The following is a 16,270-nucleotide window of genomic DNA, read 5'->3' as shown; positions in this document are numbered from 1 at the left end:
TAGTGGGTTTCAGTGTGTATTTCTAATTTTAATTTAATTTATTTTTATTTTTAATTTGTCTTAATTTTAATTTCAATCTCTGTTCTATTTTAAAAACCACTAAACTTATTTATTTCTAAAGAAGAAAAAGTATCTGGGCTCATGTCAATTTTCTTAGCTCTGTTAAAGCAGATTGAAAATAGATTATGAAATTGTTCATTCATGAACAACCAAATATCCTATTCTTTGCTGAAATGACAGCTTCGGTTAGTTCCTTCTGTTGTAGGCATTTCCACTTCTGTGGGCAGAGGTCCACGGTCCAAGTTGCTCATGGGAGTAGCTTCAAGATTGTCCTACTCTTAATACTCACATATTATTAAAAGGATTTAACCTATTAAAAAAATATTTTCATTAATGATCATTTTCTCTCTCTCTCTCTCTCTCTCTCTCTCTCTGTCTCTCGCTTCCCTACTTAAAGCTTTGTTAATGTAAACCTAAATGACCAGTAGTTCTCACCACGGATATTGAATGAATGGTTTTGTCTGAAAATGTCATTGTTTCCTAAGCTTTCAATTTATAGTAGATCCTAGAATTCTTCACCCTCTACCCTTGAAATGTTCCCTCGTCTTCAGTTTATATGTCAACAACTCAACCCACCTCATCAATCTCTCTTGTCTCTGCTGTTGCAGAAACTTCAATAGTAGGACTGGAGGATATAAGATTCAAGCTTTAATTTTCAATTTCGTATGCTCTTTGACCGTGTCCTGAGGAAGCTGTGAGATTTCAGTATCCCATTTTTTTAAGCAAGCATTTGTTGTGAATAAGTCTGGCAGATGGCCATAACACCTGGGACAATTAAGCCCCAGGGATGGATCAGTAGTTTCTAAGGTGAGCAGAATTTTCCATCTGCTCAAATGGCATTTTAGGAGTTTAAGCAAGCCAATATTGGCAGTCTGGGGTTTGTGCTTCATATAAGCCCACCTTTTGGTCCCCCAGAGACTTGTTGGCCATCTCCCTCTAAAAAGTGGGAAAGACTGGAAAATAAATATTTACTGTATGTTACAGCTGTCTGACTGCTGGAAATGGATAACTTCGCTCCTTTGGATTTATCTCTAAGAAGCAAGATCAAACAGTTTTCATGAAATTCCACTTACATCTTAAATGCATGTCTTATTTTGGTTTGTTATGTTGTAGAATATTCTAAAGTCAGAATTAAATGCCAAGCGTAAATTAGCCCATTTAAAAGAGATCATTGTGCCATGAAACAGGTATTCTGTTTATTCCCATATTGAGTCAGGCCTTCCCCTCCAAATTGCCCACTATCCCCTTCACCTGTACCACCCACTAATTAATATTGTATGATGGAATCACACCAAATCAGTTTTAAGAATAGGTTATTTAGAACCTAGGTTATTGTTTTGAAGATTTGTTTCTTAGGATAATGCCATAGGAAATCTTTTGCGAATTGGGAAGGTTGTTTGTTTGTTTTCTGTTTGAGGGTGTACAGTAAGTTGGCTTGTCCAAGGAAGCACTTACATCCTTGCAAACTTGAGTCACATTGCCATGTAAAGTCATTGCCAAGTTTTCAAAAATGAGCCTGGACTGCTATTCCAATTCACCAGTGTTCCGCCTCCGTGGCAGATGGTGTTCGCTTATGCAGGGGACACAGCTGAAACTGCGCAGTGGAGGTGTCATTCCATTGCTAAGGGTTTGGAATTTGTTGCTTTAGAGAACTCATATGCTGAAGAGTTACAGCTTCTCTGTCTTCTTTGCTCTACATCACCAGCTGGTGTTCATCCTAGACCATCCACCCCAGTATCACTTCTGGACCACCCCTCTTCCCTTTCTGCACTTTTTTTTTTCTTTTTGTAAGCGCATTGAGTTATATGATTTACTGGTAATTTCTGAATATGCATTTCAGCCTTGAATCTCAGTGCCTTTCTGGCATAAATATCTGGACGATCTTGTGGCAGTACTTGGAGAATCCTCTAAATGCTGAGAACCAACCTGTCGAAAAGTGGAGCTAGCATGAAGGACCAAAAGAGCATGGCTCTTGAGTTCAGACAGACCAGATTTGAACTTGGCTTTGCCACTTGCTATCAGTGTAGCTTTAGGTCATATACTTGACCTATGCTATTTATAAAATGGAAATAATTCTTTAGAAACCTCACAGGGTTTGGAGGATTAAATGAGATTGAATCTATGCTTGATAGAAGAAATGATAAAGAATTGTATTTTTCTCTGGGCCAATTTGTTAATAGTAAACTTCCAACATTGGCATTAATTTTTCACTCCTTTACCTTCTAAATCAAATCTATTGCCATGTTTTATTAATTATAGTGCCTCTCTTTTTCTGTGTCCATGGCTGCATTTTTTTTTTTATTAGTTCAGACCATCAGTGCTTACCAGGAATACCACTATATTTTATATTCAAAATTCGTTACCTTTTTCTATCCCATTTAATAGAATTAAATTTTCTTTCAATTTAGCAGACATGATTTTGAACCTAATATATGCCATAGAGATTATGAGGCTATGTTATAAATGGGGTTGCTAGACTCCTTGGAAGTCACTATTAGTTAAAGTTTGGGCTCTGGAGCCAAATAGAATTCAAATGCCAGCTCAGCCATGTATTAGCTATGTAACTTTGGGCAATATCTTTTTTTAATATTTCTTTATCTCAACTTCCTCATTTCTAATAAAGATATAATAATAGTACCTATTGTCCTAATGATTATTATAAGGAAATAAAAGAGATGCTGCATTAAACCTTCCAAACATGTAGAAAGCACTCATAATTGTTACTTTTTATTATTAATAATCTTCACATATTTCTTTCAGCCTTAGCCTCCCACTATGAACACCTACCATGACCACATCTTCCTTTTTTTTTTTTTTAAGATTTTATTTATTCATTTGACAGGCAGAGATTTTGTAGCATACTGTCATATACTGTGATATAGAGGAAAACATACTGGTTTTTTGACAAATCTGGCCCAAATTCCCAAATTCTCAATTATTATCTGAGTGAATCTGGGTAAATATCTCTCTGAGTTTCAACATCTTTATGTATAAAATATAATAATACCAACTGTGATGATTAACTTTATGTCAACTTGCCAAGGGTATAGTGTCTAGTTGTTTGGTCAAACACTAACCCAGATGCTCCTGTGAAAGCATGTTTTAGATGCCGTTAATATTTAGGTAAGTAGACTTAGAGGAAAACAGATTACCTTCCAATATGTAGGCAGGCCTTAAGAGAAACGACTAATGTTTTCTGAAGGAGAAACAATTCTATCTCAAGACTGCAACATAAAAACCCTTTCTGGGTTTCCAGTGGGCAGATTTTGCAATCAAGATGGCAACATCAGTTCGTCCCTGGATTTTCAGCCTGCTGGCCATCACTGAGCATTTCAGATATAGCTCCAATTGTGTGAACCAGTTCCTTAAAACCTCTCTTCTCTTTTCCCCTCCTCATTCCTCCATGCCCCACTCCTCCCCTCTCCCCATCTTCAACCCCCCTCTCTTCCTCTTCAATCCCCATCCCCTCCGCTTCCCTCTCTCTATCTCATGTCCTGTGCATGTGTATATGTGAATGCATGTACCCACTTACATACATATATACCATATTGTATTGGTTCATTTTCTCAGGAGAACACTGACTAATAAACCTATTTTGCCTGATTGAAGTTAGCATTAAATGAGGTAATATGTTTAAAACTCTTTAATGTGTTTAAAAAGGTAGTGATTATTATATGGTCAGTAAATTCTTTTGGCAGGTTAATATGCCAGTCCCATAGTAGGTGGTCAGTAAGTATGTGATAAATGAATGAGTCATGAATGCCAGGAATTGGATGCCCTTTGAACAAATATTACTCCAGATGACTGTAAAAGCTCATATGATTTTGTCGCCATTAATCATCTCTGAATAGTCTTTGAGGCTAGATATACAGCATGTTGCATTCTCTGTGAAGGTCTAAGGAAGCCTATTCATATGCAACATCATTCACTGAAAGAAAGTATTTCTTTTGTGATGGCAAAAGTACTGTTTGAGATTGAAAGGAAGCCCGATGCCAAATCATCCCATGAATCTTCCAGTAGCTTTGAAATAAACCTCATTTTCTATATCTGAAAACATTCCATAAGAGTGTTTTGAACACTACTTGGCTAATTGGGCAATGTTCTTTGAGGGGAGAAAAATACACACACACACACAAACAAACATATTACGTAAATGTTAAGTATTTTCGTTCAGATGGAAATGGAGGTGGTAAGGATTTTTAAAATGTCTGGGCATCTGGAAATTAGGTACACAAAATTTAAGAATATATAAATTCAGATGGTGTTCTAATGAGAACATATTATGCTCTAAGAATTGAGAAGACTGAAATAGTCACTGTTGAAATTTAGCAGATTCACACTTATTGTAGAGGTATTTAGTAGTATGTGGACTTGGAGGCTTATTAGATGCCTTTATATTTGGGGCTTCCCTGAAGGTATCAACTACAAGTCTAAGAGGTAGGCCCATGTGTCAGGGATGACAGAAGTAATACTGGACAATGGTAGGAGTCCTTGGTGTCAACCAAGCATACTCACCAAAGTCCAGGCTCTTGACAGACATTTAGGGAGTAGATAAGAGGAGGGAGTGACTGAAAGATCCAAAATCAGATGCTGGAAACGAAGTTGTCACCTCTTAGGTTCGCATTGCTTCCCAACTAGAGTCCTTCAAAGAAAATGGTATTTTAAAAACCCTATTGACATTCTTGCTGTGATGGAAATATCTCCAGAATTAGCAGCAATTCTAGTCATCTTCAGCCTTGATTTAGGACAGTTTTATAACCCTACTACCACTGTCTTTCCAGTTCCCCCTGATTTTATAGTTGGGGATAAATGCTCTAATGTGAATGTTTTTGTTAATTAAGATAGGAACCTAAAATAGGAAAACGTGTCTACCACTTTTAAATACACTTGCATTATAAAACTACTGACTGGAATAACCAGCTCCTCAAACATTATTAAATACTTATTTAAAAATTCATTTTTAATATTTCCATATTACATTGAGTTTTGTTTATTTCAACAGATGCTAAAGTAAGCCTGCCAGTTCCATGGGAATTTTAGCAACAAGACAGAGGAAATATCTAGATTTCAGTTATTTTCTAAGCATTTGAATTCAGGCCAAATATAGGGTATCAGCTTCTAGATGTGTTCAAGCTGTCATATTTTTTTTTCTTTCTTCTTTCTTTTTTTTTTAAATGAAAGTTATGCAAATTAAAATATCAGTGCAATGGAGATATTTTGGGGGAAAGGAGGGACACATTAAAGAACTCAAAGCTAATTTATAGATTTGCCCCTTGTATCCTAGGGGCAATAAATGACATAATGCCTTGTGGCTATAAAGTATGGCTAAGTAAAGTGACATATTGGACATAAATTGAATTCCCTATTGTAAAGAAGAAGAGAGGTCTGTGCTAGAGCAATAGAGCTTGCAAACATAAAATGTTATAAGCTGAACTGTACTTAAAATTCACATTAAGCACTTGTGCCCTGTGCCATAAGCATTCAGGTGTTGTTGTCCTCCACTGTCCCTTGGTGTCATCAGTGCTCCTTTGACTTGTAGTGGGCCCATGGCTGGGAAGCAAGCATAAGTTAAGAGGACGCATCACCTGGGAAGCAGATAGATAATAACAAGAAGTGTACTTGAAGGGGAAGGGCACAAAAGAGGCCTTAGGCAGCCATCCACTGAGATTTGCTACTGTATGCAGAAGAGGTCAAGGACCAGTAGAGTGACTTAGAAAATGCCACTGTGGGACCCGTTCTAATCCAAGTGATCTATAATTTGAGGGATACAGTTTCCATGCTTGCCCAACTATATCATCATTTTTCGCTAAACAAAATGAAATTTGTTACAAATGACTGTTTTGTATTGATATATTCAGGTCTATAGTACCTTCAATCTGATAATACTATTAAATAAGCTGTAATACACCACTCAGCATGTGTATCTTAATAGAAATTCAGATAGTTGCCACCCACAGCATTCAGCAGAAGGGAGGAATTTTCCTTCACCCCAACTCTTTAATTTCTATCTCTAAGTTGCATGGTTGCTTCTTGGACCTTTTTAGAAATCCTTGTCACCAAAGTTAAACATATCTGCCAAATTGGATTTTAAGAAGAACAGTGCATATGTGTACTGATTTTTGCTTGTTTGTTTTCAATTTTCTAAATTACAGATACATAATTCTCTGCACAGCTGAGCACTGTGCTCTTTCAAATATTTTTCCCTTATCAGAAATTTAAACAGGACTGCAATTGCACTACTGGGTATTTACCCCAAAGATACTGATGTAGTGAAAAGAAGGGCCATCTGTACCCCAATGTTCATAGCAGCAATGGCCACAGTTGCCAAACTGTGGAAAGAGCCAAGATATCCTTCAACAGATGAATAGAGAAAGAAGATATGGTCAATATATACAATGGAATATTACACCTCCATCAGAAAGGATGAGTACCTAACTTTTGTATCAACATGGACAGGACTGGAGGAGATTATGCTGAGTGAAAGAAGTCAAGCAGAGAGAGTCAATTATCATATGGTTCCACTTACTTATGAAGCATAAGGAATAACATGGAGGACATTAGCAGAAGGAAAGGAAAAGTGAGTTGGGGGAAATCAGAGGGGGAGATGAAGCATGAGACACTGTGGACTCTGAGAAACAAACTGAGGGTTTTGGAGGGGAGGGGTGTTGGGGGCATAGGTGAGCCTGGTGGTGAGTATTAAGGAGGGCACGTATTGCATGGAGCATTGAGTGCGGTGCATAAACAATGAATTTTGGAACACTGAAAAAATAAAATTAAATCTAAAAAAAACTTTAAAAAAATTAAAAATATACATATGTATTTGCCAAATTATCTTTCACCAAAACATGTGCAAAAATTAATTTTATTAATATTTTTTAAGTTTCAAGGTGGCATATCTACCTTCAGAAACCTGTCACTAAAGGTTACTTGCCATCACTTTAGACAGGCAGCCAACATGTTGGCCCCAGGTTTTATTGTCCAAATCTGCTCAGTGAAACCCCAGACCAACCTTGATCACTATGCAATAAGGCTACAGATATTGTCAGAGAATCTAGAGACCATAATATTTGCATGTTGTATGCATAAATTTGCATAGGAAATTATAGAGGGCTTCACTCCAAGTGGGAAAACTAAGTGGCTTCCTGAGCTTAAATGCTTTTATGTTTCATCTCAATGGTCATGTCTGAACATGTGAAATTTACAACTGGTTGTGCCACAATGCTTAAGAAGAGTGAGGTAGGAGTTAGCCCGTTCCTAGCAACAAGCAGGGAATCCAGCTTCAGGTGATGCATATAGGCACAAATGGACAGCAAATGTTTCCGGTGTTCTGCTTGTTTCTATTTTTACAGGGTAAATGAGTGTCACATTTTAACTATATATTATAATGAATCTGGTAGCCACATTTCAACAGTAGCGGGTGGTACAGAAAGAACTGGACTTATCTTTCTGACTCCTATTTTGATATTTTTCTTCTATCAGACTGTCTTAACAGGCTAAAACCATAGCCACAATAAAGTACAGAATTTGGACATAATCCACATAATTTTTTTTTTAAGATTTTACTTATTTATTCAACAGAGAGAGATCACAAGTAGGAAGAGAGGCAGGCAGAGAGAGAGGAAGGAAAGCAGGCTGCTTGCTGAGCAGAGAGCCCGATGCAGGGCTCGATCCCAGGACCCTGAGATCATGACCTGAGGCGAAGGCAGAGGCTTTAACCCACTGAGCCACCCAGGCACCCCAATCCACATCATTTTTAAAGTACTTTGTAGATCTCTCCCTTTCTAACCCTGCAAGAGCCACTTGAATGATGTTCATGGAAGCTGAAAATAGCTAATAACTTATTCATACAACTCAATTTCTGAGGAAAATACATCAGGGAAAGACTTGCTCTGGCTTTTCCAGTATGCAAACCCATTTCATATCAGTTCAACATACAAAAACAATTTAATGAAACAAGGACTCACTCCCCCTGGGCCCAAGGTCATATCTATGTGGAATTGATAAATTGAAAGTTTTTAGACAATATTATTGATTTTCAGTTATTTTTAACTTAGCCAAACCAAGTAATATTCACAAATTCTAAATATAATTCTTAATCATTAGGATGATTAAAAATAACATATCAACAACTTTTCTAAGCAGTGCTTTGCATTCCTTCTTTATAATCATAACATTCCCAATTATTAATTTAACACCTACTTATTGAAAATAACTGCTCTAGGCATTGTGAAAAGCTTTGAGAATATAAAGATAAATAGCAAAATCCCCTCCCTGAGTAGCTCAAAAATATTAACTGGTTGAAAAGAATTGCAGAAGTGCTTTTTTTTTTTTAAAAAGATTTTATTTATTTATTTGACAGACAGAGATCTCAAGTAGGCAGAGAGGCAGGCAGAGAGAGAGGAGGAAGCAGGCTCCCTGCTGAACAGAGAGCCTGATGTGGGGCTCGATCCCAGGACCCTGGGATCATGACCTGAGCCGAAGGCAGAAGATTTAACCCACTGAGCCACCCAGGTGCCCCTGCAGAAGAGCTTTTAATCCACTCTGTCACAATAGTCTTCACAGCTGCTATCACACATTGGGTGGAAAGGCTGGTGGCAAAAACCCCAGTAGGGGAATCAGAAGACCCAAGTTAGAATCCTGCCTCTGTCATCTGTTTGCTGAGTAACCTGGGTAGGTTAGTAAAGAGACAGACTCTTAAGCCGTTTTCTAATTTGCAAAATAGGGATGTAATAATGCCTACCAGTTGGGGTTATTTAAAGTGAAATGAATTGATACCATGTCAAGTGCTTAGTACTGTGTCTTGTGTAGAGTCTGCATTATAAATAGTAGCTATTTTCAAGGAATTAACATTTAAATAAGGCATCTCATTCTGTTTTTCCAGTTCTAATGTCACAAAGTTCTGAAATCTGCCTCCCTAAAAATTCCGGCCAACGGAACTCATTATGTTTACTAGAGCAGATATGTTTAACTCTTTCTTCCACATGAACACCCTTAAGATATTGAAATGGTTTCTACCCATCTTCATTTTTTCCCAGCTGAACATCTGCAGTGAACTTTTATTGTTACTTAACTGCTTTTTCTTAAGTGTAATGAATATATTAGAACCTTCAAAACCATTTATGCTAGAGTAGGAATCAGTATAAATAGAACATTTTGTACTTAATTTAAATCTGTTTAATAATTAAAATTAGAAAATAACCTCTCCTCCTAGTTTTTCTTGTAAAATAAACTCCCTTAAACTCTCCCTGGGACAGCATCTCCTAGCCTGTTTCCGGTCTGCTCACCGAATCATGTTCCAAATACAAATCTGTTTTTCTATATAATGTCATAAATTAAAGTTTTCAGCTTACTTAGTAGAGTGATTGTAAACTTTTTGGTCTCCTGACCACTTTACATGCTTAAAATTTACTGATGACTTCTAAAAGCTTTTGTTTATATCAGAGAAGAAATCCTAGCACTATAATCACTTCTTGAACTAGTTTCTTAACCATTCCGCGTCTCTAATCTCTCATCTGTACAATGAAGTACTATTAGTACCCCAGAGAAATATTGTGAGGATTAAAGGAGAAATGCATACATAGTTCAAAATATTAAGTATCATCATTATTACTAAATGTGGTGTTTTTTTTTAAGACTTCATTTATTTATTTGACAGAGATCACAAGTAAGCAGAGAAGCAGGCAGAGACAAAGGGGGAAGCAGGCTCCCTGCTGAGCAGAGAGCTCGATGCAGGGCTCGATGCAGGGCTCGATCCCAGGACCCTGGGACCATGACCTGAGCTGAAGGCAGAGGCTTTAACCCACTGAGCCACCAGGCGCCCCTTACTAAATGTTTTTGAGGGATTACTCCAATGATGAGAGGATTCCTGTCTTAATATGAAAATAATTAGTCAGCATTGAGTCTATAAAACTGAGTTTACAAAGGTTTCTTGTCTTGTATTTTTCTATCTAGGGTCTAAATTCTAAACAATAATTTACTTGGGTAATTTTTTATCCTTCATGAATTCTTTTTGGTAAGCAAACATTCGCAGGTAACATGCTTCTGTCACTGTGTTTACTCTGTGAAGCTCCATATTTTAAAAAAATATTTATTTACTAATTTAAGAAAGAGGAAGAAAGAGTGGGGGGAGGGCAGAGGGAGAGTGTCTTCAAGCAGACTCCCCACTGAGCATGGAGCCTGATGAGGGTCTCAATGCCATGACCAGTGAGATCATGAACTGAGCCAAAACCGAGACTCAGATGCTTAACCAACAGAGCCACCAGGCACCACTTTGAAGCTCCATATTTTAAGCACCTATAAGTGGTTCAGGCTCTCACTGACGTCGTCTATCTAGACTCTATCCTTTCCCTGACCAAGAAATCCATTAACCACATCCTGCTCTTAGATTATTCTTCAACTCTCATCCCTACTGCTTCCATTTCAGTTTAGTTCCTATCCCTTCTCACTTGAACTATTCCAGATAATTTCCATTCTCCCTCACCTGCAATTTAACTGCATTCTGATTCCAGAAAGATCTTTGTAAAATGCAAATATAACTAAAAACCATTATCAGCTACCTGTCACACACACAAAAAAACTCAAAAATATTTTGCATGTATATGAAGAGTCTTATGCCCTTACCTCTTTATTTCTTGCTAAACTGGTTTCTCAGCTCATTTCCTGTACCCCCCCTTCTTTATGCACCTGCTATGTTAAACAAATTGCAGCTCCTGGAGTGTGCTCTATCTCTAGTTTATGGCTCAGATATTTTTTTTCTATTCCTGGGATATCTTTTTGAAAATTAGCACTAGGCTTTCCAGACTCAGCTCTTCTCTGCCATGATGTCATTCTGCTATGACTCTCTCCTCTCCTGAGTTTATTTAAGCTCTGTATTTAATAATGATTTATGTCATATCCCATGGCACTTTGTTATCTCTGTATGTGCTTATATTTTACTTTCTTCACACTGAAGACGTATTTACAGAACCTACCAGTCATAAACTCTTCCAAGAAAAACTGTTCTCCCTTCATCCCTCTGTATAAAGATCTATGAGTTGGAGCACAATTCTGTTCTCCTAGTAAGGTCTTCCATCCAGGAATGTTTAGCTAACAGGAGGGCCATTAATCTAAAGAGTACAAAGGATCAAAAGTAATCTATGACTTATGACCAATGGCATACCAGGTATCAACCTTTGAGCTAGGCTGATCAGGTTTTCCAGGCAAAGCCAGTCACAAAGAACTGAGTCATAACTTGCAGATAAAAGAATTTCTGGGAGTACTTTCACAAGTTCCTATCTCTGTATCTGCTTACCTGCCTACATCCATACCCACACGCCAACTTCGCCACAGCTGTACTTACTGACAATGCTTGTGTAAGGCCAGCCCTCCAGCAGTACACTCCATCCTAGGCTTTCTCATGTATTCAAGAATATCAGTGATTCTCTCCTTTTCTCTTACTTTATTGTTCTCTACTCTAATAAATCATTCTCACCAGCATACACCTATCCTATAATTTCTTCTATTTAAAAACATATATATATATAGTTTATATATATATATTTATAGTATATATATATATAGTTTCCTATATATATATATATATATATATATATATATATTTTGTCACTCCCTTTTGTGACAAAATTTCTAGAATAAAGTCATCTCTAGTAGATGTAATAACAGAATCTCGAACCTCGAAAAGAACAGTTCTCGAATTCCCTGAGCCCTCTCCAGTCAAGCTTTTACTCCACTACAGCAGAGCTGAGCTCTGGTCATTCTCTTCCTTGATGACTCAGTGGTTTTATACGGCTGTGTCAAGCCCTCTCCCATGAAACACTTTCTCCATCTGTCCTGCAGGAGACCAAACTTCAACTTTGTGACCGTCCTTGGGAGTTGCCCTGCTCTTTTCTCCCTGTTTTCATGCATTAAGGAAATTCTTTTCCTTGTCTATACTTTTCTTGTTAGTATATTCATCCAGTCAGGTGGTTTTCTATAACCCCCATACACTGATCATTCACACATTTTAATCTCCAGCTCACACTCCTTTCCTTAACTGCAGATTCCAAATGTCTCCTAGATGTTTCCCCCTGTATGTCTCCCAACTTCTGCATTTATCCCTCGCAGCAACGCTCTTACTAATGCAGTAGCCAGAGCAATGCTTTTATAATGTTAGTCACAGGAGATTACCCTTCCTCTGTGGCCCTCACATACAAAGGTAAGTCAGAATCCCTGTATGACCTCAACGTCCCTACATGGTCTGGTGGACTTTATCTACTGCTCTTCTCGTTGGTGTCAGTACTCCCATTAAACATGCTCCTCACTCAGAGATTTTGCACTGGTACTTACCTCTCCCTGGAATTCTCTTTCTTTAAATATTTCCTTGGCTTAACCTTACTTCCCTCAGAACTTTGATCAAGGTTACTCTATTAGTGAGGACATCTATGACCCTGTTTTTAAGACCGAACTCCCCCCCCCCATCCCCTGCTTTCTTCCCTGCTTTGCTTTCTACTATAGTGCTTAATCAGATACACTGTTTTATTTACTTGAATTCTATCTTTTTTTATTAATATAGTCTCCTAGAATATAAGAATCAAGAGAGCAGGTATTGGTGCCTAAATTTCTGCCTACTATATCTCTGATCATCAGTCTTAATTTCCCCCTTAGCTTAACTAAACTTTAGACAAGTTTATTTCTGACTTTAGGCCCCTGACCTCCCTTTTCTTAGAGCATACACTTTAGAAAACTTGCAACTGTAAATTTTTTATCTGCTCCTTTGTGATGTAAATTTTCTCCCAGCCTCTTGCCAGTTTTTTTTTTTTTTAAAGATTTTATTTATTTATTTGACACACAGAGAGAGATCACAAGTAGGCAGAGAGGCAGGCAGAGAGAGAGAGGAGGAAGCAGGCCTCCCGCTGAGCAGAGAGCCCGATGCGGGGCTCGATCCCAGGACCCTGAGATCATGACCTGAGCGGAAGGCAGTGGCTTAACCCACTGAGCCACCCAGGCACCCCGTCTTGCCAGTTTTATAACCCACGCACGGATGTCTTTCTCAAAGACTGGGGAGTCATCCCTTTGAAACATAATCATCAAGAAAAATTTAACTCCTCTCTCCCAGTCTGCATTGGACGGTAAGAGCCTAATGTCAGTGAGCACCAATTAGCAAACATAGGTGACCCAATCACATTGACTGACCTCCATCCCCCTTCATTTCTTCTAGTGTTTTTTCCCTAGCTCACTTCAGTACCTCAAAACTCTTCTGCCTTTTGTTTCAATGGGTTCGAGGTCAGTTCTATAATGAAGTCCTCTCCCCCACAGTAGCTTGAATAATAGCTGTCTTGCCATATTTAATGAATCTGGTGCAATTTCTTTTTAACATCCCTGTCACTTCTCTTTGGCATTCTACAGACATTGCCTGCACATAGTATATATTTAAGAAATGTTTGTTGAGTAAATAAATGGATGCAAAGCCTCATAAAAACAAAAGCTTTGAGACGGTGGGAAGGAAGTATAGAAGATAAAGATTCTAGTAGGCAGAGAGAAAATGAAAGAGAATATGCTTAGGAAATAGAAAAAAGGAAGGAAAGAGGTGGGGGAGAACAAATCACAAGCCACCTCTGGGCTGTGTCTGTCAGGTCTGCTGCCTAAAATATATTACAGTGATGCCTGGGTGGTGCAGCCTCTTGGTTTCAGTTCAGGTCGTGATCTCAGTGTCGTGGGATCGAGCCCTGTGTCAGGCTCTGCACAGAGCGAGGAGCCTCCCTGAGATTCTTTCTCCCTATCCTTCTGCCCCTCCCATCTGTGCTTTCTCTCTCTCAAATAAATACATAAATCTTTAAAAATTTAAAAATAAAATATATTACATATGCATCACAAGAAATCATCAGAGATAAAGATTATATATTATGCATATATGATTTATGTAAAATATGTTAAAAGAATATACATATTACATATGATAATGATATTAAAACAGTATCCTTACAATAAACCTGCTTCTTCTTAAGTTTAATTGAGTGAATTTCCTGAATCCCTGATGCTAGCTCTTAGATGAGGCCAATTAGAACTCTCCATTAGTCTGTGATCTCTTTTAAAAGACCCCATCTTTGAATTTGGAGTCCCTCGCATGAAACCTACTACATATCAGGCATTCACTGGCCAATTTTAAAATAAAAACATAAGGATATCATTATCTTATTATTTCACCATCCTCATAAGTAGGTATTCTAATAGTTTATGATGAAATTTTGGACAGAATAAATTTTATGTGGTCAAGATTGGGAAGAGAGTTAGTTATATGATTGACTTACCTTGGGATAGCATTAATAACTGACTACCAGTGGAAACAAATCACATTCTTTTGAAGTTAATGACTGTTAACTGAGGCCCTCACCAATTTCTGATTGGCAGAAATTCGAGGTAATCTAAACCCACTGATAAGAGAAAAATACATTTAGATTTCAAGTTCCAATTTTATTATTACTGCTTTACATTTTGCCAACATAGGTTGACTGATTTTTCTGGAAAACCCAATTAAAGGTCTCAGGGAAAGTACTCAATAAAAGTATAGTAAAGAGATGCATTTTCCCTTTGTTTGAATGACCCCTCTACCCACTGGGTCTTCCCAATTCTGGTCTTCAAACCAGGCACTTTCTTAAAGCTGGATGAACTGTCTTACTTCTCTACTGTCTTCATAGCGCAGCAGATCTTGTTCCGTTCTCATACATATTTTTGATTTAGGAGGCATAAAGTTGTCGTGCATAGCTTCACAGTGCAGTGTTTTGCCAGTTAACTTTGATGAACTCTGTGTCAATTCACAACAAAGCGGGGTTTGTGCCACCCCCTCAGAAAATGAAAGTCTCTTTTGACCTTTAAGCAAAACAAAAAAAGTAACTAAGGGATTCTTAAGTCCCCCATGCTAATTATCCTAGCAATTTGGTCAAACAGGAAGATAAATTTTATGCTTCTGTGTATCAATCTATTTCAACTGCACAACCTTTTGTGCAAAATAATTCTTTTTTTAAGCAGTCAAGTGAGATATGAGGCAAACATCTGTCTTTGACTTTAGTTCAGGGCTTTTTTTTTTTAGGACCAGGCTAAAGGGATGTGTATCGAATGCTTCATGATGAGACCAAAGACATGGAATTTGCTTCTTTTTCTAAGGTCCAAATGTCAAAGCCAAATCGAGATTCTTAAGGCAGTCTTCAGCTATAGGGCTCTAAAAAACAATGCTCTACCCAATTCTCAACTGCTTTGACCTGCCCTAGCTAAATGCTAACTACCATCCAAGCACAGACTACACGAAGAGGAGCCGGAGGGGATATGTTGTTCTGTAAAGGGGTCAAATGCATGGTTCAAATCAGTCTCACAGCATCCTGGTTTCTTAGAAGAGGGAATTATTGTACTGAGTGCTAGGGATGGTCCAACGGGACTACAGTGTGCTTTATTCTGCCTCTATTGTGTAAAGGATTTAGGGAAGGTCGGAAACAAAATACATATAAACTACCCACGTGGATGTGCGCACACACATTCATTTAATCATCTAATGATTTGCTTTTATTTGACAAAGGCAGACTCTTCAATGCGAAAGATTGAATAGACGTCTCAAGAGACCAACTTTGGAACACCACTTATTAACGTGACGGTGAGATGCTCAAATATTTCATGTTTTTCTTACTCTGGGAAATGTGGTCAGATGGTAGCAATAAAAAACAGGATTTTTCCTGATCCTCCCTCCACTCATATTGTTCTTCCTTGTTTTACTTCAGCTTTTGGTGATATTTAGCACTTATTATTGTGTTTTCCCAATTAGGTAGGGCCTAGAACCTGATGAGATGTGCTCTATCTGCCCTCTCCTAGAATGATTCCCACTGTCTTTTTAAAATTATTATTTAAATTTTAGTTAGTTGACACATAGTGCAATATTGGGTTTCTGGAGTAGAATTCAGTGACCCATCACTTCCATACCACCCCCAGTGCTCATCACAACAAATGCCCCTCTGACATTTCACATGCACTCTTTAGATGTCTTTTCCACTTTTCAATCCAGGGGAAAATGATGAGAAGGCTAATTTGGATAAACAAGCCTCCCAGAAAATATTGCTTTTTAAAGAAGTTCAAGATATCTTATTTATTGCAGTTACTGTTAGGAGGAATTGGATTGAACTTCAGCAGCTACTGTTGAAAAATTATTGTTATAACCTATATTACCAAGGAAAATGTGGTGATTGGACTT

This window comes from Meles meles, chromosome 7 (genome assembly GCF_922984935.1).
Source record: "Meles meles chromosome 7, mMelMel3.1 paternal haplotype, whole genome shotgun sequence".
Classification (NCBI taxonomy): domain Eukaryota; kingdom Metazoa; phylum Chordata; class Mammalia; order Carnivora; family Mustelidae; genus Meles; species Meles meles.
This window is presented reverse-complemented; position numbering follows the sequence as displayed.